At 45.6% G+C, this 22009-nt stretch overlaps 1 pseudogene across 1 annotated transcript; it reads right to left on the minus strand.

Moving 5' to 3' along the window:
• Window positions 1–16010: 16010 nt before the first annotated feature.
• LOC108541046 (cytochrome c oxidase subunit 7B, mitochondrial pseudogene) lies at window positions 16011–16444 on the minus strand (annotated as a pseudogene). The gene has a single exon (XR_001888841.1). The product of XR_001888841.1 is annotated as a cytochrome c oxidase subunit 7B, mitochondrial pseudogene (transcript).
• Window positions 16445–22009: the final 5565 nt, after the last annotated feature.

A 22009-nucleotide genomic window follows, 5' to 3' on the forward strand; every position in this document is an offset into this window, starting at 1 on the left:
CTCATTGTGTGTCTGTGTGATTTTTTTGTTTGTTTGTTTGTTTTAAGATGGAGTCTTGGTATGTCACCCATGCTGGAGTGCAGTGGTGCAATCTCATCTCACTGCCACCTCCACCTCCTGGGTTCAAGTGATCCTCCCACCTCAGCCTCCCAAGTAGCTGGGACTATAGGAGTGCACCACCACACCGGGCTACGTTTTTACATTTTTTGTAGAGATGGGGTTTTGCCATGTTGTCCAGGCTGGTCTTGAACTCCTGGGCTCAAGGGATTCTCCTGCCTCAGTCTCCCAAAGTGCTGGGATTACAAGGATGAGCCTCTGCACCTGGCCCTGAACTCATTATTAAAAGCCCTTTAAATGTGAGGCTGGCTGCAGTGCCTTACATGTGTAATCCCAATACTTTGGGAGGCCGAGGTTGGAGGATTGCTTGATCCCAAGAGTTTAAGACCAGACCCTGACTCTACAAAAAATAAAGTAAAAATTAACTGGGTATAGTGGCACATGCCTGTCGTTCCAGCTACTTGGGAGGCTGAGTTGGTAGGATTGCTTGAGCCCAGCATTTTGAGGTTGCAGTGAGGTGTGATTGCACCACTGCAGTCCAGTCTGGGTGACAGAGGAAGACCCTGTCCCAAAATTAAAAAAAAAAAGAGAAAAAGAAAGAAATACTGGAGACTGAGTCATTTATAAAGGAAAGAGGTTTAATTGACTCAGTTCGGCATGTCTGAGGAAGCCTCAGGAAATTTACAATCATGGCAGAAGGGGAAGCAGATGTCTTACATGGCAGCAGGTGAGAGCTTAAGCAAGTGCGGAAGAGCCCCTTATAAAACCATCAGATCTTGTGAGAACTCACATGAACAGCATGGGGGGAACTGTCTCCACATTTCCATCTCCTTCCACCAGGTCCCTCCCTCAACACGTGGGGATTATGGGGATTACAATTTGAGATGAGATTTGGGTGGGGACACAGAGCCAAACCGTATCATTCCACCCTGGCCACTCCCAAATCTTACATCCTTTTTACATTTCAAAACCAATCATGCTTTCCCAAGAGTGCCCTAGAGTCTTAACTCATTCCAGCATTAACCCAAAAGTCCAAGTTCAAAGTCCCATCTGAGACAAGCCCCTTCTGCCTGTGAGCCTGTAAAATTAAAAGCAAATTAGTTACTTCCAAGATACAATGGGAGTACAGACATTGGTAAATGTTCCCATTCCCAATGGGAGAAATTGGCCAAAATACAGGGGCTACAGGCCCCATACGCTACTGCACTCCCCTGTGCAAGTCTCAAACCTGGCAGGGCAGTCCTTCATTTTTTTTTTTTTTTTTAAGATGAGTCTTCCTGTGTTGCCCAGGCTGGAGTGTGGTGCGATCTTGGGTCACTGCAAGCTCCACCTCCTGGGTTCAAAGGATCATCCTGCCTCAGCCTCCTGAGTAGCTGGGATTACAGGCACGTGCCACCACACCCGGCTAATTTTTGTATTTTTAGTAGAGATGGGGTTTCACCATCTTGGTCAGGTTGGTCTCTAACTCCTGACCTCGTGATCCGCCCGCCTTGGCCTCCCAAAGTGTTGGGATTACAGGTGTGAGCCACCACCCCCAGCCTACTCATTAAAGTTACAGAATAATCTTTGACTCTATGTCTCACCTCCAGCTCACGCTGATGCAAGAGGTGGGCTAATCTTTCTCATAACTTGGGTATTTAATTCAAGAAACCATAATTTAAGGCACATAAAAGAGATCCTTTGCTCAATCTGATGCTATTTTGTGTTTTTCCAAAGTATATTATCATTACCCACAAAGGGTGAGAGAGTGGGCTGCAACCATACCCCAAGTGGAGTGAGCAGCAAGACCTGCCCCTGCTCAGAGTGTAGGTGACCGAGGGCACCTGCTTTCCTAGGGGCTCTGCCGTATGAGCTCCTCTCGATGCGGCAAAGGACCACCTTGCACAATGACAGCGGGAAGGCAGAATTTAAAGCTGGCAGCTGTAAGAAAGAGAATGTCTGTGTGTGCGCACGGGGGCACGTGAAGGCATAGGTGCATCAGCCAGGAACCTCCAGTTTGCCTCTTAACCTTCTCACCTCACCTGAAACCCCTTCTGCCAGAATCCTGAAGGTGGTCCACGAACATGGCTCCCAACGTTAGGTGGAAATGGGAAATTCGTTGAGATGTCACAAGCTGGAATAAGAAAATCTGAGCTCACCCGGAAACGAATGCCCTAAATTAAGATTATTCAGCTTCTCAGTTGTTAATAACAAAATGGAGACCTGAGCTTGGATAACTTTTGGTATCTGTGGGGGATCCTGGAACCAATGCCCGCCAATATAGAAGGACAACCGTGCACAGTTCTTGAATGTATTATTAACTGTATTCGTTATGTGTGTTAGATGCCCAGAACATATTTATCCTGCACATCTAAACGTTTGATCATTTTACAAACCTTCTATTTTTTTTTTTTTTTTTTTTTTGCCAATTTTATCCAGCTAGACACTTGTACAATATGGCTATTATCTGATCTTTGCCTTAAATGTTGTGCTTCTTTTCCATATGCACGTATTTTGCAAAATATAAAGTGTGTAGAGCTATATAGCACTGAGCCAAGTGGTGGGTACCTGCGGGTGCTTCAGAGAAGTAAAGTGATGCTGCTAATATTTGTTGAATGGCGCGAACATGATGAGCAATAGCAGGTGGTGCCCTTCAGCCAGACCATCGCTCCGTGCGTGTGATGCCTCTTGCCGAAGAGTAGTTCTGGGAGGTGGTTGCCTCTAGAGAACACATTCCTAATATCCTGGGGTCCCATGAGAGAAAGAAATGGTTTTGCTTTTGATGTGGGACTCGTATTAAGCCTTTCTTCAGGGAAAAGGAAGTGAAAATGCACCCCGTGATAATCAGTTTCTTACAACATGCTGTGATAGTACTGGCTTCATTGTTTTAGCTGGAATCATTAGCTTCCATTTTAGAGTAACAGTTATTGGCTAAATTAGGCTACAGTAGGCCATTAAGATGGATGTTGGAATTAAAAACATTTTTGGAAAAAAGCCTGCTTTGAGCCTTTGTTATAAGTCCTTGGGCAGAGATCTGGGTTCTGTTTCTGATTTCTTGTGAGCCTTCACTCTGACAGTTTTGTTTCCAGAAACACACTGTTAGCCTGCTCCTGAAATGGGAACAGACAGGCCAACTTCCCCTCTCCAGTCTCCCCTGCGGGTCAAAGCTTTACTTTCCTGTCATGTTAAGAAAGAATAGATTTAACCTCGAGAATCCATGGAGTGTTCTGTATTCTTACCTTTTCCTTATTTAAAAAAAAGTGTACATATGGCATGGAATTGATTGCACAGGCACATGACATGTTGACTTGTGAACCCATTGTTAAAATTTCAAGTTACAATCATTAAAATAATAACTTTCAAATTAAGTTATATTAAAAACAAAGGTAACATTCAAAATTTGTTGCTTTCTAATTATTTCGCCCTATTTTTGTTGTTGATTATTTAGACTTAGGAAAGTGATGGGAAAAACGTTAATAACACAATACATAATTGTTTCTGCAACCATTACATTGTGATATTCACAAACACTTGAACACTTGAATAGTCTTCCATTATTTGAAAACTATTATTCAATTTATCCAAGTGAAGTGTTGGCATACAAAGAAGTTGTTTCATATTTGCATTGCTCATTAATGTAAACAAAACATCAATATGTGTGAACTATGCTTGTTGATCAATTGCAACCATAGGTTGGTTGCAGATACAAGAGCTTGGTAAAAATCAGCAAAAGCATTCTCTGAGGATGAATTGGCTCTATGGAAGTTATAGGAAAGTGTATTGTGTATTTTATTATTATTTATAAATTGTGTGTTCCATGTCTTTTAGATAAGTAAAATTTATAGTAAACATACTCTCACACATACATATATGCATAGATTGTTTTTCAGATTGCTGGTTAGTCACCATTTACCAGCACACTGCTGCCTAAAAGGGAACTTTTCTGGGATGATGGAAATGATATCTATGGATTGCATACTTGTATTGTTCTCCACATTCATGATATAGAGAGGGAGCTCTCTCTATAATCACTGCCTATTTGGAACAAAAGTTACCCCCACAGTGACTAGGGGCATAAGTCTTTTTAGTAAGATTCCGTTTGTCTTCACCAAAAACCTATGGGCCTGTAGTACTCACAGAATCCATGGAAAGTGATTCCCAGTCAAAGTTCCAGCCAGAGGGCTAAAAGGGACAAAAACTTTCCAGTGACATAGGTCTGTCTGAAAAGTCCATTTTTTACTTGTCATCTCCTCCAGCCCTGGAAACTTGTCACAGGGGAAGACCAATGCCACAGTGGGGAAGCACCCACTTCAGGGGAGCATGAGTTGCTGACTCTCAAGATTAGGCAGTGGGGAACCAAGTGGTCTCTGGGAGGGCTACACCTTACAGTGTCCATGACTACACTGGAGAGAATGAGATGGAACACTGTGTGCAGAACCGTAGAGCTCCAGCTGGCCCCTGAAGGCAGCCCACCTTTTCACTAACACTGGTGAGACCCTCTCACCAGTGTGTCCCCATCATACTCTAGAGCCTTGGGTTGCACGGTCCTGTTTTTTCCTGAAGCAAAGCAATCTTTTCCCCAAGCTACGCTCCGCAGACCTTCTTTTATTTGTATCTTTCTCCTGTCAGTTGCATGACAGAAAAGAAAAACTGTGTCAAATAGTGAATTCTAACCCCTTCCTATGCCTCAGAGCTTGATGCAAATAAAGACAGCTACTCTAAGCAGCCACTTCACCTTTTTGTGTCCCCCAAGCCTCTCCCTGGGCCTCTTCTGAACTCCTGGTTCGCTCTGGTTCTGCGATGCTTTCTCCTGTTTCCAATTGCGGTGTTATCCTTTGCTGCAATCCCTTGATCCTCAGGAGCTAGGAATATCTTCAAGCTTTTATGCCTGATCCCTTCTGAATCCCCCAAAGGCCAAGTACCGAGCCAAGCCGTGGTGGCATCCAGCAGCAAAGGCTAGCCTGGCTTTACCTTCCTAAGAGCCAAATGTCTCTCCAGGAGCATGATCAGACATCTCATTGCAGCTGTAAAACATGAGGTAGCATTTTGAGGGTATGTGGCTGCTTGGTTACATTCCCTTCTCAAAAAAACTTAAATGGGTTTCCCTAGACTGAGGATATGCACAGCCAAATGCTCTTGCCTGCATTAGAGCCATCTGGGCCAGATTATCTCCTGATCATGTTTCACTCCCAGCTGAGTCGTCCTCAAGTGCAGTGTAGAGACTGTTCATGAAGCACCAGTGAAGACGGCCCCACGACTGGGAAACCGGAGGACAGGGGCAAACATGTTATCAAGCCTTTCGGCTCAGGAAAGTCTGACTTCGGGGCAAGACTGGGTTGTCTGACACAGATGTAGGCACCACCGTGGTGAGCAGGACTTTCTTCCATCCGTGCTCAGAGCTTGGCTGTCTGTTTCAACCACTGTTTGGGTCCATCAAGTTTAGAAACAAAAGAAGTGTACTAGGTGGGCTTTCTTTGACTCTGGGGGAAACACAGCAAAAGGAAACAAATTTAAGTGACCTCAAGGAGGGATGGAGAGTGGGTAGATTGGCAAGATTTGTAAATACATAAACAGTTTTCTGAATAATATGTTATTTTAAAACAACATTCACAGCCTGCTTAGTCTGTGCAGCTGTAGTCCTGCTTAATTAAAGCAGGGGTTTGGAGGGATTGACCTGTATTTGAATATACGAATTTTTCTTTCCGAGACTGCATCCAGTGGTGTGCTGATCAATGTTTAATAACAGGCTCTCTGGGAGAAAAAAGAGCCCTGATTTGTAGCATTTGCTGATTTCCATGGTGTAAATACTACCATTGCTGCTGGCTCCAGGCTACCAACATGACATTACTGATCATACAGTTGGGAAGAGTTGTTAAAGATTGGCTTTCCTGAGCCAGTGCGAGCCAGTGGCTGCACATTGCTGACTCTATACCTTGTCAGAGGTCCCACTCACTATGTACTCTGGAATGTTCCCCCACCTTGCTCCCTTCCTGTCCTGAACAGAGCGGAATCCTGCAGAACCTAAGAAGTAATGGGAGCATGGGGAGTCCAAGGAGTGATAAGGCAGATTATTTTCACGGCAGTTGGAGCACCCCAACAATGGACATTGGGAGCCTGGAGTAGACACCCCGTGGACCACAGCCAAGGGCAGCCTCTCTTCAGAGAGGCCTGAATGTGCTTGCCTGTGGGTCCCAGGATGGAGTGCAGTGGTGCCATGATAATTCACTGCAGCCTCGAACTCTTGGGCTCCCCCTGCTTGTTTTCTGAGTTGCTGGGACTACAGGTCCATGCCACCACACCAGGGTAATTTTATTTTATTTTATTTTATTTTTTTGTAGAGATGGGGTCTCTCTATATTACCCAGGCTGGTCTTGAACTCCTGGCCTCAAGTGATCCTCCTGTCTCTGTCTTCCAAAGTGCTGGATTACAGGTATGAGTCACTGCACCCAGCCTTTTAATTATTTTTTGTATGTTTAAAAATCTTTAGCATTATAAGGCATCCACTCTGCCCACCCGAAAAGATGGTGTGAGAATAATCTGAAACAACATGTAAAACCAGAGTGTAGACTAGAAAGGGCTTTGTATCTGTAATGGGCTATTATTTCATTAACATCTATGACTATTTGGACATAGTACCTAGGTCATAATTTTAAAATATATTTTCCTACTAAAAGTATTTTAAAACATAGAAAGTAAGATACATAAAAAGGGGAAATTACCTATGATCTTATGACACTTCGATGAAACCCCACATATTTTATGCATATTTTCAAATTATAAAAATACTCATATGTTTCTTCTCTTCTATACTCTGTATAGCTCACTTAACGTCTCATGGATATGTCTTATTTGTCATGACATATTACTAAACAATGGTTTTGACAAATATCCTTATAGACAAAATCTTCGGGCATATCCTTGATCATTTCCATAGGAAAAGTTCTTGGAAGTGGGTTGTCTGAATCAAAGAATATTCTTGCAGATTTTTTTTAAAGGATGAAATGAGAGCACATATGTAATGTGTTTAGTACAGTGCAGTGCCTGAGATATGTGTGTGTGCATGAGTGTATGTATGTGTGTTAAAGGCCCAATAAATGGTAGTGATTATGATCTTGTATTAATTTGGTTAGCACACTTTTGCTGTATTGTTCTTAGTGGTGTTACAGTTTTTTTCTGGGGCTATTATGAAGAGAGTGTGATGGCAGGAATCTAGGGGATCGGTTCTCTTGTCCTGTTTTGTTTTCGTTTTTTCAGACAGGGTCTTGCTCTGTCACTCAGGCTGGAATGCAGTGGCATAATTCTGGCTCTCTGCAGCCTTGACCTCCTGGGCTCAAGTGATCCTTCTGCCTCAGCTTCCCAAGTAGCTGAATGTGTAAGTCTGTTCTCACACTGCTATAAAGAACTACCTGAGACTGGGTAATTTATGAAGAAAAGAGGTTTAATTGACTTGCAGTTTCTGCAGGCTTAACAGGAAGCATGACTGGGAGACCTCAGAAAACTACAATCATGGCAGAAGGCGAAGGAGAAGCAAAGACCTTTTTCACATGGTGGCAGGAGAGAGAGAGAAGGAGGGGAGAAGTGCCATATGCTTTTAAAGCATCAGATCTTGTGAGGACTCACTACCATGAGAACACCAAGGTTAAATCTGCCCCCATTAACCAATTACCTTCTACAAGGCCTTTCCTCCAATTCTACACAAGATTTGGGTAGGGACATAAATCCAAACCATATCTGGGACTACAGGTGCACCACCATGGCCAGCTAATTCTGTGTGTGTGTGTCTGTAGAGATGGTGTCTCCCTATGTTGCCCAGGCTGGACTCAAACTCCTGGGCTCAAGAGATCCTCCCACCTCAGCTTCCCAAAGTGCTCGGATTACAAGTGTAAGCCACCACACCCGGCCTGTCCTGCTCTTTCTGTTCCTTGTTACCGTTTACTTTTGGTCACTTGCTTTGATCGGGTTATAGGAAGAATGTATTGATGGGCATAGGAAGAAGAGACAGATGACAAAGCCATTTGTTCTTACTTATCAATAACTGCGAAGAGTCTGAGTGTTAAGAAAGTGGAGTTTCAGGTTAGAAAGAACTTGGGGGATTATGTGTGGATTTTACTTACCCTTTGTGGGTCTACAGGTACCTCAGCATTGCCTGAGTGTGTTCTGAGTGCCCTCCTGTCCCCAAACAGCTCTCAGCAGGCTCCCAGAGGGCAGAACCATCCATCAAAGCTGGGCAGGCCTCCAGCTCAGGTAACCACCGCACTTACACAATTGTCCCTTACGAAAAGGCAGCGGGGAATGTGTTCTTCCTGTTTCTACCCTCCTGAAGGTTTTCATGTCCGTGCTAACCCACTGTGGGCCTGGGCCAAGGCCAAATTGCCCATCAATATTTTAAAGTAGTGGTGTTATAAAATTTATGGAAGACGCACAAAGAACAAACCCCTGAAGTGATAAGCCCGCTGAGAAGGGATGTTGGCTAAAAGGAGATCTCCCACTTTGGAACAGTGTGAGATCAAGTGCCCGAGCTGGTCAGACCCTTTGTATGCATAGGGCCTGGAGCTTGGGGGAAAATCTGACCTGGTTTCAAATCCCACCTACAACTGTTAATTTATTTGGTTATCTATTAACAGTCTCCTGGCAGCTTACTTTTATGTTTAAAATTAAGTGCTCGATTGATTATTTTCTAGAACAGTGATGGGATGTTGTTCTATACTTAAGCCAATCCATTAGTGGGCTCTCTCATTCCCAATCTCTTTTCCTTCCTTTCTTGGTTCATTTTGTGTGTGTTTGTGTGTGTGTATGTGTATGTCTGCGCACGCGTGTGTGAGCATGCGTGCATGTGTGTGCACCCGAAGTTTGTGGGAGCCAGAGGATGGAGGAAGAAAGAGTCTTTCTTCTGAAATCAGAGGAGAGTAGGGCTTTTATATTTCTTCCAAACTAGATATTCACAAGGAGTTTTCAGCACCCGAGGAGAGGTAGTTATTTCTTAGCATGATTCATAGATGGAAGCAGTGTCTGACTCTCTTCCTTGTCAGAGGTCTTACTCACTATGGATTGGGGAATTTTATATTATGGGGATTTCATTTTATCAAAAATCTTAGCATAAGCTGCTATTTTTTGAAAACCTCTACTTTCCTTTTATCTGCTGTGGAGGCATCTTCAAATATTTCCATATTTCCAGGATTTGCTTCTGAGGATTGAGACTCAATTACTTTTTTTTGAAAATTGGGTTTATTAAATATATTGGCTAGATAGAAAAAATATGACATGTGTAAGGCAGAGCTCCTGACTCTCGTGCTTGAGCAGGTTCCTCGGTGTGCTTGGAACTTACCAGTTTCTTCAGCCTGGAGTGAAGCCAGGTGTGGCCTGGGGTGGCCTGAGCTCCCAAGCAGGTCATCTCTGGCCACCAGAACAGTGCTGTCTGGGCTCCTGAGAGCAGCATGAGCAAAGGAGGATCTGACCTCTGTTTTACCGGGAAAATGTTTGAAAACACTGGAATCAAGTGTCAAGGATGACAATTAAAAACATTCATGTCCCCAGTTCACAGCCTGAGAAGTAGTCTGTGCCATTCATTTTTAAATCTGCCGCTTAGTTAGGGCTGATGCTCATTCCAGTATACAGATGAGAAAAGTAGGTATACATGGCTAGTTAGGAACAGTCAAGACTGAAGCAGATGTTCTTCCATTCCCAGCCTGTAATAATGGCTACTTCCTTGCATGATCATGCCAGTGCAGAGTGCTGGCTTTTTACACATCATCTTTATTCATTTTTACAACAAAGCTGTGGATAGATGTTGCTATTCACATCCTCAGACTGGGCTTCTAGGATACAATGATCCAGGGAAGAAGCATTCAGGCCATCAGTGCTGAAGTGATGAAGCATCCTCATCTCCTTTCTGCCTGCTGGAATGTTCTGTCTCAGAGCCAGCAAGTCTCAATAAGGAAGCCCAGCCACCTCTGCCTTTGTAGTCTTATAAGCCAAGGACCCATTGGGAACAAGCAGGCAGTCTGTACTATGGAACTTGCTTTACATAGAAGTGTGTTTCTGAAAATGTCCATAGAAATGGAATGCATTAGTCTGTTTTCATACTGCTATAAAGAACTGCTTGAGACTGGGTAATTTATAAAGGAAAGAGGTTTAATTGACTCACAGTTCAGCATGGCTGGGGAGGACTCAGGAAACTTACAATCATGGCAGAAGGTGAAGGGGAAGCAAGACACCTTCTTCAAAAGATGGCAGGAAGGAGAAGTGCTGAGTGAAGGGGAAAGAGCTCCTGACTCTCGTGCTTGGGCAGGTTCCTCGGTGTGCTTGGAACTTATCAGTTTCTGTAGCCTGGAGTGTAGCCAGGTGTCGCCTGAGGTGGCCTGAGTTCCCAAGCAGGTCATCTCCAGCCATTCACGTGATAGTGAATGAGAACTCATTCACTATCACGAGAACAGCATGGGGGAACTGCCCCCATGATTCAATTACCTTCACCTGGTCTCTCCCTTGACACATGGGGACTGTGGGGATTATGGGGATTACAATTTGAGATGAGATTTGGGTGGGGACCAAAGCCTAACCATATCATGGAAGTTTTAAAAATCTAATTGCGTTGAACATATATTTGAGAGGGTTAGGGATCTATAAGAAACCTTCACCGAAGTAGAGAATCTTTCCCCAACACACACCTGACTTGGCCAATTTATCAATCTAGATATTTGACTCAGGCTAGAATATGTCTTGGCTCAATTGCCAAATCTTACTAAGAGTAAGGAACTGGGTTCCTCTGGGCAAAAGGCCTTCTGTTCTTAGAAGCTGGGTAACGGTAAAGAGCACAGCTGGGGCTGGGGCTGACTTACCAGGGGGTCATTCAACGCCCATTGTTACCAAAGTGTGGAGATTTCAGTTCTTCAGAACCTAATGCCTTGGCCTCAGAAGTCTAAGTACCCAACGACTCTCGTGCTACACGGGCCTACAAAGCTTGAACAAGAGATATTTATTCTTTCACAATGCTGGAGCCCAGGAAGCCTAGAGTCAAGGCAACAGCAGGGCAAGGAAAGAACCTTCCTTGGGTCTTCCAGCTTCTTGTGGCTTCAGGCATACTTTGGTTTGTGACTGCATGGCTCCATCTCTGCCTCCATCTTCACATGGCCTTCTCTCCTGTGTCTGTGTCTTCTCCTCTTCTGATTTTTAAATTTTTATTAGTTTTATTTTTATCATAGCTGACTGCAGCCTCACACTCCTGGGCTCAAGCAGTCTTCCTACCTTGGCCTCCCAAGTAACTGGGATTACAGGTGTGAGCCACTCTGCCCAGCTCCTCTTCTGTTTCTTGTAAGGATACTTGTCATTTGGGTTAGTACTCATCTGGATAATCCAGATAATCTTTTCAAGATATACTTAAACTAATTGCATCTGCAAAGTTGTCTTCTCCAAAACAGGTCCCATTCAGAGGTTGTGGGGGTTAGGATGTGTTAGGATCTCTTAGGGGGGCACCATTAAACTCACTGCATGCCCCCTTCTTCCCTTCCCCTGAGACTGTTCCTGCTTAGGTTCTGTGGGCTCATCATCTTCTGCGTGTGAGGCTCCCTGCTGTGGCATACAGATGGGGTCTCAGGGCTGAGGTGGATGCTTACAAGTACAGGCCTGGAATCAGACAAAGCCTGAGCCCAGTCACAGCTCCCATGTATCAGCTATGAGATTTAAGCAAGTAACTGAACCTCCCAGGACTCTAGCGCCTCATCTCTGACATGCAATAGTAACACCTACCCACAGTTTTGTTGTAGAGATGAACCAAGATGACGGGTAAGAAGCCAGTGCCATGGCCCAGTGTGCACTGGGGTAGCCATTAGTGTGCGCAGGCACTGTAGGAACTTGAGCTTTGGTCCTGACTATGCCTAATTAGCCCTGTGACCTCTGGTGAGTGTCCCCTAGCCCCTGTCCAGAGCATGTGTGGAATGTGTAAAGAGGTCGAGATTAGGCAGGATAATTTCCTAGCTTTTCCAGCCACGATAGTCTTGGGCCAGAAAGACTCTGAGACCCTGGTTAATCTTATTTTTGAGCAGCTTAAGCAGCAGTCATATATATTCCTTAGACTGGGCTTCCAAAATTGCATGGAGAATTTTGCAGAACATTTCAACATCATGTTTGCTGCTTAGGAATCATTTGGAAAATGGGGCTTCGTCCACTGGGTTGCATTTTGCCTCTCCTGAGTAGGAAACAGGTTGTGAAATCCCCGAGTTAAAGGACGGGGGTAGAGGAGGAGCTGTTTAGTTCATTCTTTTGTGTCTAAGTAAGATGCCTCAGAAACAGAGACGTCATGCAGTGTTAAATCTGATAGGACAGAGGTTATCCTGGCACCTGGGCAGGGCCTGTGCAGAGTAGGCCCTCAGAAAGCACCAGGACCATTCAACTTTCAGAAATGGGAGCTCAAAGAGGTGAAGTGACTTGACCAAGGTCACACAGAGTTGGTCTTCCAATTCTAAGGCCAGGATTTTTTCTTTCTAGGGTTCTTTCTAGGATTCTTATTTCATCTGAAATTGCTTTGGGGTGCCACTGTTGAGGACACATTTTTATTAGACACAGTTGTGCTATTGTTCAGATAGAGTTAAAAATATATTCATAGCTCCCAGAAACATTATAATCTAGTGCAAAGTTAAAAAGAAAGGAGAAACCTGGATGAGATAGAGCAGAGATTCTTCCAGATGCAACATTCATGATGAAGATCTAGATGCACCTACACAATTTTTCAGTTTCACTGTAGAAGACACAAAGGCCGGGCACGGTGGCTCATGCCTGTAATCCTAGCACTTTGGGAGACTGAGGCAAGAGGGTCACTTCAAACTAGGAGTTCGAGACTAGCCTGGGCAACAAAGTAAGACCTCATTTCTACAAAATTTAAAAAGAATAGCTGAAAGTGGTGGCGTGCACCTGTGGTCCCAGCTACTTGGGAGGCTGAGGCAGGAGGACTACATGAGCCCAGGAGGTCAGGGCTGCAGTGAGCCGTGATTGTGCCACTACACTCCAGCCTAAGTGGCACCATGAGATCTTGTCTTAAAAACAAACAAAAAGGCTGGGTGCAGTGGCTCACGCCTGTAATTCCAGCACTTTGGGAGGCCAAGGCAGGAGGATCATGAGGTCTGGAGGTCGAGAACATCCTGGCTAACAAGGTGAAACCCCGTCTGTACTAAAAAATACAAAAAATTTGCCGGACGTGGTGGCGGGCGCCTGTAGTCCCAGCTACTCAGGAGGCTGAGGCAGGAGAATGGTGTGAACCCGGGAGGCGGAGCTTGCAGTGAGCCAAGATTGCGCCATGACACTCCAGCCTGGGCGGCGGAGCCAGACTCCATCTTAAAAACAAACAAACAACAACAACAAACAAACAAAAAGAAAAGAAAAGAATACACATTTTAATTGCAAACCCAGTCTTCATTTAAAAGGGAACCTCTTTTTCACTCTCTACGGAACATTTTCTACTACAGACGTACTTGGCAGACTTCTCAAGATCTATTACCCAACATCAGTGTGCTATCTAGACATCTAGAAACACACTTCAATATTTCTTCTTTAAAAAACCAAAACTTCAATAGTCATGAAAAACAGGAGCACCTCCTGCTCAGCTCTCTAACTATTTGAACAGTATTTCTCATCAATTCAGAAATTAGTCTGGCCTTTGCCCTGGGGACATGTGTGCCAGGTATTAAGGACTGTTGAGGGACAATCTGTGTCATAGGGAAGGTGCCATCTGTTCTACAGGATGTGGCGTTCTTTGTGGGGCCAGTCTTTTACCTATATGACAAGTCCTCATCTTCCTTATCTGGCTGCCTGCCCTAGGGACTTTCTGCCTGTCTCTGAGGATGGTTCTGGTGGCCAAGGAGGAAGCTCTTGGCCTTCAGTTGCTCTCCCATGTCTGTCCATGGTAGACTTAGCACAGAGCAAACCTTTGGAAAGGAAAATGCTGGATTTCCCTATGGTGCTGTGGTATTGACCAGCGTGTGTGTGAGTGTGTGTTTGTGTATAGACAGGGGGTGAGAGGAAGGGAGGAAACAAATGTATAAATCACATCTTGCAAATCCTTCCATTCTTAGCCAGCTGTAAACTCATGTCTTTGCTTTTCTCAAGCTTTGATTTGTGTATTGGGATCATGGGGTTTGTGTGCCTTCCTCTGGCTGCAAGTTTGGATTTAGCAGGGTGCGCCATAAAAATGTTATGTGATTTGCATGCTCTGGGCTGATTGAGTTGCATTCTTTATAGGATCGTTTTTTAGATGGATGGTCTCTGTGGGCCTCCATTCTTTTGTTTTCTGGGGTTCAAAGGTTACATCAAAAACCTCCCAGCCTGCTGCCTGATGTGACCTTTGAACTCTGAAGGGCACAAGATCATCAGGCCATAAAATAAGGCACAAACACTAAAGGTGTCATTCTGATTGTCCTCAAAGGACAGGAGTTTAAGGCTTGGCCACATGATTCAGGGTAGAGGAAATACTGAGAGAGCAAAATTCAGGGAGCATCAAACAACGAAATCTCAAACCATAGCCAGGAAGGATGTAAAAACGCCTCTGGGGCTGGACACCGGGATAATTGCTAACAATGTCAGCCATATGTTTCTACAGTGATTTCTGGTAAGACAGCCCCTGAAAGCTCAACCATGCAGACTGCCAGGCTATTTTTTTCATTGCATCACCACCAGTGGGTCCCTGTTACTGTACACTGCCTGCCCTGGCCCGCGTAAGGCCAGCAGGAGGGCATTGGGAGGGCCTACACGCTGGCATAGCGGAGTTCAAACTCACAGGAAGGACATCACGGCAAGGCTGAAATCCGAGAGCTGCGACCTGGTAGTTTGGAAGGAAGAGCTCTATGTTTGCTGTTGGTTTTTTAAAAGGAGAAGAAGCACTGGCTTGGAGTCAAACCTCCCACAAGTATGTCATTGGGAGGGAGAAGATCTCTTTGGATAATGATAAAGGTCTCCTTGTGGCCGGCTCGAATTTCAGGGCCAGTCAAAACAAACATGCAAGGGAAATGCAGCGGAGCCCTACAGGGCCCAACCTGGAAATTGCAGATAAATAAATCTGAACAGATAAATTAGCCAGAATATTCTAAAACCATAAATGAACTTCTACTGATTTATGCAGAGGTTTCCAAGGTGTTTGGAAAATGCATGTAAGGAGCATTTACACTCCCTAGTGGCATGGAAAGTCTTTCACGGCAGCAGGAAGCAGCGAAGCAAGTGTGGCGGGAAGCCTACAGCTGCGAGTAACCTGCCGTCCTGCCGTCCTGGAAAAAGCTCGTACTCAGGATGGGGTGTGTGCGGGGGTCATCCTTAGAGAGAGAGCAGGGTTCACTCCCCACTGCACAGAGGGGGAAACCAAGCCCCAAGTCAGGATGATTCAGACACATCTGTCCCCGGATGTTATTCTCATGCCCAAACCAAGTGGAGGGAAGGGATGTTTTAAAAGAAGTGGATGTGTAGAAATTCGAGCTTCCACAAAGGGCAGGAGAAAGGGACACTCCTGACCTGAAACTCAGACCTGAGGCTGTGGGTTTGAAGGCTTAGCAGTACCAGATGGATGCTCAGGAACTGCAGGCCGAATAATTGCAGCTGAGGAATAAGGGGTCCAGATAGGGAGATAGAGAGAGGGAGAATGGGAGGGCGAAGCTGAGGGAAAGAAGAAGAGACTCAGAGGGAAGACAGCTCACGGGGTGGCTAGTTCCTCTAGAGCTGGGGAGGGATTTGTGAATATGGAAATAGAGGAAAGACATTTTCTTTGGAATGACTGGGTTTTATTTTATTTTATTTTTAGAGACAGGATCTCGCTCTGTTGCCCAGGCTGAAGTGCAGCAGAGCTACCATGACTTGCTACAACCTTGACCACCTGGGCTGAAGCAATCCTCCCACCTCAGCCTCCCAAATAGGTGAGACTTCAGTTGTGCACTACCACACTCGGCTAAGTTTTACATTTTTATTTTATTTTATTTTATTTTATTTTATTTTATTATTTTTTTTGAAGGTTTCAAATGTACTTTATTTCTTCAATAATGCCATATCTTAATGGGTACACAGTGCTATAATTTGCCATTAATTATGAGCTGTTTTTTAAACAATTCATTATTACACCAGCTGGGATGATTACTGATTTCTCCATTCCTTTGGGGTAACTCTGCCAACAGGGGACAGGTTCCATTCTATTCCGATTTGTGTTGCCACATATGTCCATGTAGCAATACAGAAAGTGGCTCCACCAGCTAATACAGCATTACCGTATTTGTCATGAAAATCAGGTGTACGTTTCTGGTGGCTCTGCCTTGCCATTTTTTGCTGAATGCTTCGAACTTGGAGACGATTTAGTGCGTTTTTGACCAAGGGAAACATCGTGAAGGTGAAGCTAGAACTGCGACAATGGAGCTGCTGCTTTGGTGCAAATTCGCTTCAGGTACCCTTGAACCTACATTTTTATTTTTTGTAGAGACAGGGTTTCACTATGTTGCCCAGGCTGGTCTCAAACTCCTGGCCTCAAGCGGTCCCCCCATCTTGGTCTCCCAAAGTGCTATGATTACAGGTGTGAGCCACCACGCCCAGCCATGACTGGGTTTTATTCTTAGTCTAGGCCCTCAGTATTTAGGCTTAGCTCCTGGGAAGAGTGAGCAGTGAGGGCAGAGCTCTTCTCCATCTCTGTCTCCCTAGAGCAGCTATTTTAAAGAAGAGGTACAGTTTGACTGCGAGTGGATCTGGGTTCCAGTGTTTAAGGCACCATGTCTTTGAAAGGTGGCATCTGTGCAGGGGTGAGTCCAGGTCTCCTGTCTCCCCTAGTTACCCAATCACCCCCTTTGTCTCCTGACACCTGCTTTCTGAGTGGTTAGAGGACCTTACCTGGGTCCTTATCTATGCTTGGACTTGGGCCACCATTATTAGTTCAAGCCTTTGAGTTTCCCTGGTTTGCTTGAGTGATAAAAAATTCACTCTGTGGGGAAAGAGGGGGACAGAGCCCGAGGCTGAGGCTGAGAACGCCTTATGATGGGACCTGTTCTGCACACCAAGTGTGGAGGACGGCTGTCCTTCAAGCACCTACAGAGCTGGTTACTCTGGCCCATGGGCCTGTTTGAAACTCACCTTTCTTCACAAGACCAGGTTAAATACTCCCACCTTCAGGAAGTCTTCCTGGACTAGCCCAGCCCAGAGGAATCTTTCCTTTCTGATCACATGAAGTGCCATTCTTCCAGTGTGTATCATGCTTGGTTTAGTAATGTTAATCAAGTAGACTGTACATGTGCATACATATTTTTATGTGTACATATCTACATCAACATCTAAAGCCCTCTCCAGCTGGACTAAAGGCTCCTCCAGGCCAGGAACCTTGTCTTTCCTCTTATTCATCTCTCTTTCTAAAAATATTTCTTGGTTAATTGATGTATTGACTTCTTGGGTGCACTGCACATGTTCTTTTGATGGACATCCATTTTATTAGAAGTTGAGTGGGAGACCATTGATTTAACATGCTCCCCCTGGGCCAGGCACAGTGGCTCACACTTGTAATCCTAGCACTTCGGGAAGCTGATATGGTTTGACTGTGTCCCCACCAAGTCTCAACTTGAATTGTGTCTCCCAGAATTCCCACATGTTGTGGGAGGGACCTAGGGGGAGGTAATTGAATCATGGGGCTGGTCTTTCCCGTACTATTCTCATGATACTGAATATGTTTCATGAGATCTGATGGGTTTATCAGGGGTTTTCACTTTTGCTTCCTCCTCATTTTCTCTTGCCACCACCATGTAAGAAGTGCCTTTTGCCTCCCGCCATGATTCTGAGGCCTCCCCAGCCATGTGGAACTGTAAGTCCAATTAAACCTCCTGTTCTTCCCAGTCTTGGGTATGTCTTTATCAGCAGTGTGAAAACGGACAAATACAGAGGCTGAGGCTGGAGGATGGCTTTCAGGCCAGGAGCTTGAGACTAGCCTGGGCAACATATTGAGACTATGTCTCTAAAAAAAGATTTTTTAAAAAAGTTAGCCAGATATGGTGGCTTGAACCTGTAGTCCTAGCTACTCAGGAGGCTGAGGCAGGAGCACTGCTTAGCCCCAGGAGTTGGAGGCTGCAATGAGCTAAGGAGGTGCCACTGCACTCCAGCCTGGGTGACAGAGTGAGGCCCCCATTTTTTTTTTTTTTTTTTGAGACGGTCTCGGCTCGTCGCCCCGGCTGGAGTCAGTGCCGGATCCGCCACCCTCACGACAAGGCCTCCGCCTTTCCAGTCACGGCCATTTCGCGCTGCCTTCAGCCTCCCGAGTAGCTGGACCAGCAGGCGCCCGCCACTCGCCGCTGTTTTTTGTAATTTTTTAGAGAACGGGGTTTCACCGGTTAGCCGGTGGTCTCGATCTCCTGACCTCGTGACCGCCCGTCCTCGCCCTCTCTCCAAAGTGCGGACAGGCTTGAGGCCCCACCGCGCCCGGCGAGGCCCCCATCTTAAAAAAAAAAAAATGCTCCCTCTGGTAGGAAGTAGAATTATAGTTATCAGAGGCTGGGAAGGATTTGTGTGTATGTAGGGGAGGAGTGAATGAAGAGAGAGTGGTTAATGGGTACAAATGTGCAGTTAGATAGAAGGAATAATTTCTTTTTTTTGAGACAGAGTCTCGGAGTCTCCCTCTGTCACCCAGGCTGGAGTGCAGTGGCCTGATCTCATCTCACTGCAAACTCCACCTCCTGGGTTCATGCCATTCTCCTGCCTTAGCCTCCCGAGTAGCTGGGACTACAGGCACCCGCCACCACACCCAGCTAATTTTTTGTATTTTTAGTAGAGACGGAGTTTCACTGTGTTAGCCAGGATGGTCTCGATCTCCTAACCTCATGATCCGCCCACCTCGGCCTCCCAAAGTGCTGGGATTATAGGCATGAGCCACCTCGCCCAGCCAGAAGGAATAATTTCTAATGTGCAATAGCAGAGTAGGGTGACTGTAATTAATAACAATGAATTGTATTTCAAAATAGCTATATATCGTATATATTTCAAAATAGCTAAAGGAGCAGACTTGAAATGTTCCCAAGACATAGAAATGATAAGTGCTCAAGGTGATGGAGATTCTAAATATCCCGACTTGATCATTACACATTCTACACATGCAACAAAAGATCATATGCACCCCTTGCACATGCACGAATGTCATGTGTCAATTTAAAGTATGCCCCCTCCCCGCTGCTGTGCTCCATGAGTCTGTGTGTGTGTAGGATATCCACACCAATCACAGCATAGTCCTGTGTCACTTCTACACGACAAGAAGGGACAGGGCCAGAGGTGGTACTCCTGGAGTGGGGACGCAGGCCCAGAACAGTTCACTTTTGTGGGTGTGAGGAGTGAGTCAGGCTTGGGACAGGAGCTTGGACACCTGGGCCCCAACCTCAGAGATTCCGATTGAAGTGGTCTGAATGGGGACTCTGGCCTCATTTTTTCTTAAAAACTCCCAATGACTCCAATGTGCACCTAGGGTTGGAGATCGCAGATCTATATACAGTGAAGTCAGACTGTCTCCTGGCTCCTGTGTTTACCTGCTGCTGTACCCGTCAGCACAGGTCTACTGGTCTCTGAATCGCAATCCCAAATTAGTGGGAGAGGAAATCTGATTGGCTGAGCTTGGGATCACGTGTCCTTCTTGATCCAATTAGCCACCACCAGGGGGATGGGCAATGAACTAGAAGCTGACCCGCCGCTGAGGAACCCACCCTTACATCTGGGGTGTATTTCCCATGAATGGAAATGTTGTGCTGGGCAGACATCCCCAAAGGTGACTGGCACAGCTGGTGCCATATGCTATGAAACTCTTGTTTGTTTTGAAGTCTGTGAAGTCTTTAAGGGCAGACATCATTTTCTGAAACCCTATGTATTAATCACGTTTTTGTTTTCTGTATTTTAAGATGCTTTGACATCTTGGGGCCCTGTGGACCCAGGAAGGGACTGCCCTTCCCAGGGTTGGCTGTTTCCTACAGGTAGCAAACAACTTGCCTGCAAGATGCCTTCGATATGCAAACCAACTCATCCCAAGTCCGTTCCCCAAACTGGCTCCTTTCATCAGGCTTAGGAAACCCTAGACATCATCCTCCTGCCCAAAGTCACCCTAGGGTCAGATACCATTCAACTAGGGACCGCCCTGATAGCGCAGAGCCTGCTGAAGTTATTCAACCTATCCAATCTTAAACTTGCTCAGTGGCTTGCCCTGCCTCGCCCGTTCCTTCCGTTGAGAACCACAAATGAAGAAAAAACTTGGCCCATGCTTTTCCCTCACTCCTGCCTCCTGACCCGACCTGGTGCCTCCCTGTGTGGCTCTGAATGGTGTGACATGGTCTATCCCCTTCTCTTGGGAACCGTAAGTAACAAACGATCTTTTCAGTGGTGGTCATCTCATAATCTGCTGGCCTTACCATATGATATTGTTTGAATATTTGTCCCCTTCAAATCTCCTGTTGAAATGTAATCTCCAGGGTTGGAGGTGGAGCCTGGTGGAGGTGTTTGCTCATAAGGGTGGACCCTTCATGAACGGCTTAGTGCCATCCCCTTGGTGACCAGTGAGTTCTAGCTCTGAATTTATGTGAGATCTGGTTGTTTAAAACAGTGTGGTACCTCCCCACTCGCTCTCTTGCTGCTGCTCTCACCCTGTGAGATGCCTGCTCTCTTCACCTTCTGCCATGAGTGGAAGCTTCCTGAGGCCATCACCAGAAGCAGGCACTATGCACCATGATTCCTGTACTGTCTGCAGAACCATGAGCCAATGAAACCTCTTTTCTTTATAATTTACCCAGCACAGGTTTTTTTTAAATAGTAATACAAGAACAGCCTAACACATCATCCCTGAATAAGAACAACTTCTTGGGTATGTTTTTAAAAATCCCAGCATCTGGCACAGCACCTGTTACATAGAAGGCAAGTGATAAATACTTGCTGAATTAAATATATGAATAAATGGATGGATGGATGGATGGACAGATGGACAGATGGATGGACAGATGGGTGGGTAGATGGATGGATGGATGAGAAGGCCCTTGAGAGTTTAGAGGGGACATGGTATGAAGTTATATGCCTGATCCAGCCCTGGGTGATGGATGCCTAGACCTGCCCGCCCATGCTCTTTCCTCTGTCTTAGGAACCACAGGCAATTACAGTGGGATAACCAAATGGAGAGGCCAGGTGACTCCCTGAAAAATAGCAATCAGACCAAGACCTGCAGAAGAAAGGGTGTGGATTCAGTGTCCCAGCTCTTGAGGGCACTGTGTTTATAGGTGGAAATGATGAATGGATGTGCACCGACATTTATGTCGCTGTGCTGGGACTTGCTCTCTCCTCTGCTCACAGTCTCTCTCTATAGGATAAAAGATTCTGAGCACCAAAGAATTGTTGTCCCATCTAGTCAAACTGGGGGAAACTGACACACTCCATCTTGGTTCATTAGACCCACGGATGAATTATGGGATGTAGAGGGAAACCGTGCCTGGCGCACGCTTAATGAGCCCAGGGTCTCCAGTGATGGATGTATGGATGGAAGTGAACATTCATCTACTCTCACTTGCTCCGATGATGTCATTTTTAACCAACAGTGAACTTCACCCAGAAACCAACCCGGACACAGAGCAGAGATAAGGCGGGTGAGAGTGCCTCAGGAGGAATGTTAACCAGATTCCAGAAGCCTGCCAGTCAGTCCTGCTGTGAGTTCATTTAAATGCTCAGTTTAGCTCTTGAATTAAAACAAGACAGGGCTAAAACTTTAATTAATCCAGTTCAGCTGCCACACTCAGGCACGAGCAGAGAATAAAATGAAGGTCACAGGAGAAGTCCAGGAGAGAGAATTTGACAGTCTGTGCAGATGAATGAGGTTATGGCAAATGGCCTTTGAGATAAGAGGGAGGCCCAGGCCGGCAGTTCATTTAGAATAGGAGTGGCCATCTGTCGATAGCTGGGTCTGGATTCCAGATCCTTGCTCTTCTGGAGCATGCAGAGGTGTATTGGTGTATATGCGTGCATGTGTGTG

This window comes from Rhinopithecus bieti, unplaced genomic scaffold (assembly GCF_001698545.2).
Source record: "Rhinopithecus bieti isolate Rb0 unplaced genomic scaffold, ASM169854v2 scaffold_17861, whole genome shotgun sequence".
NCBI lineage: Eukaryota > Metazoa > Chordata > Mammalia > Primates > Cercopithecidae > Rhinopithecus > Rhinopithecus bieti.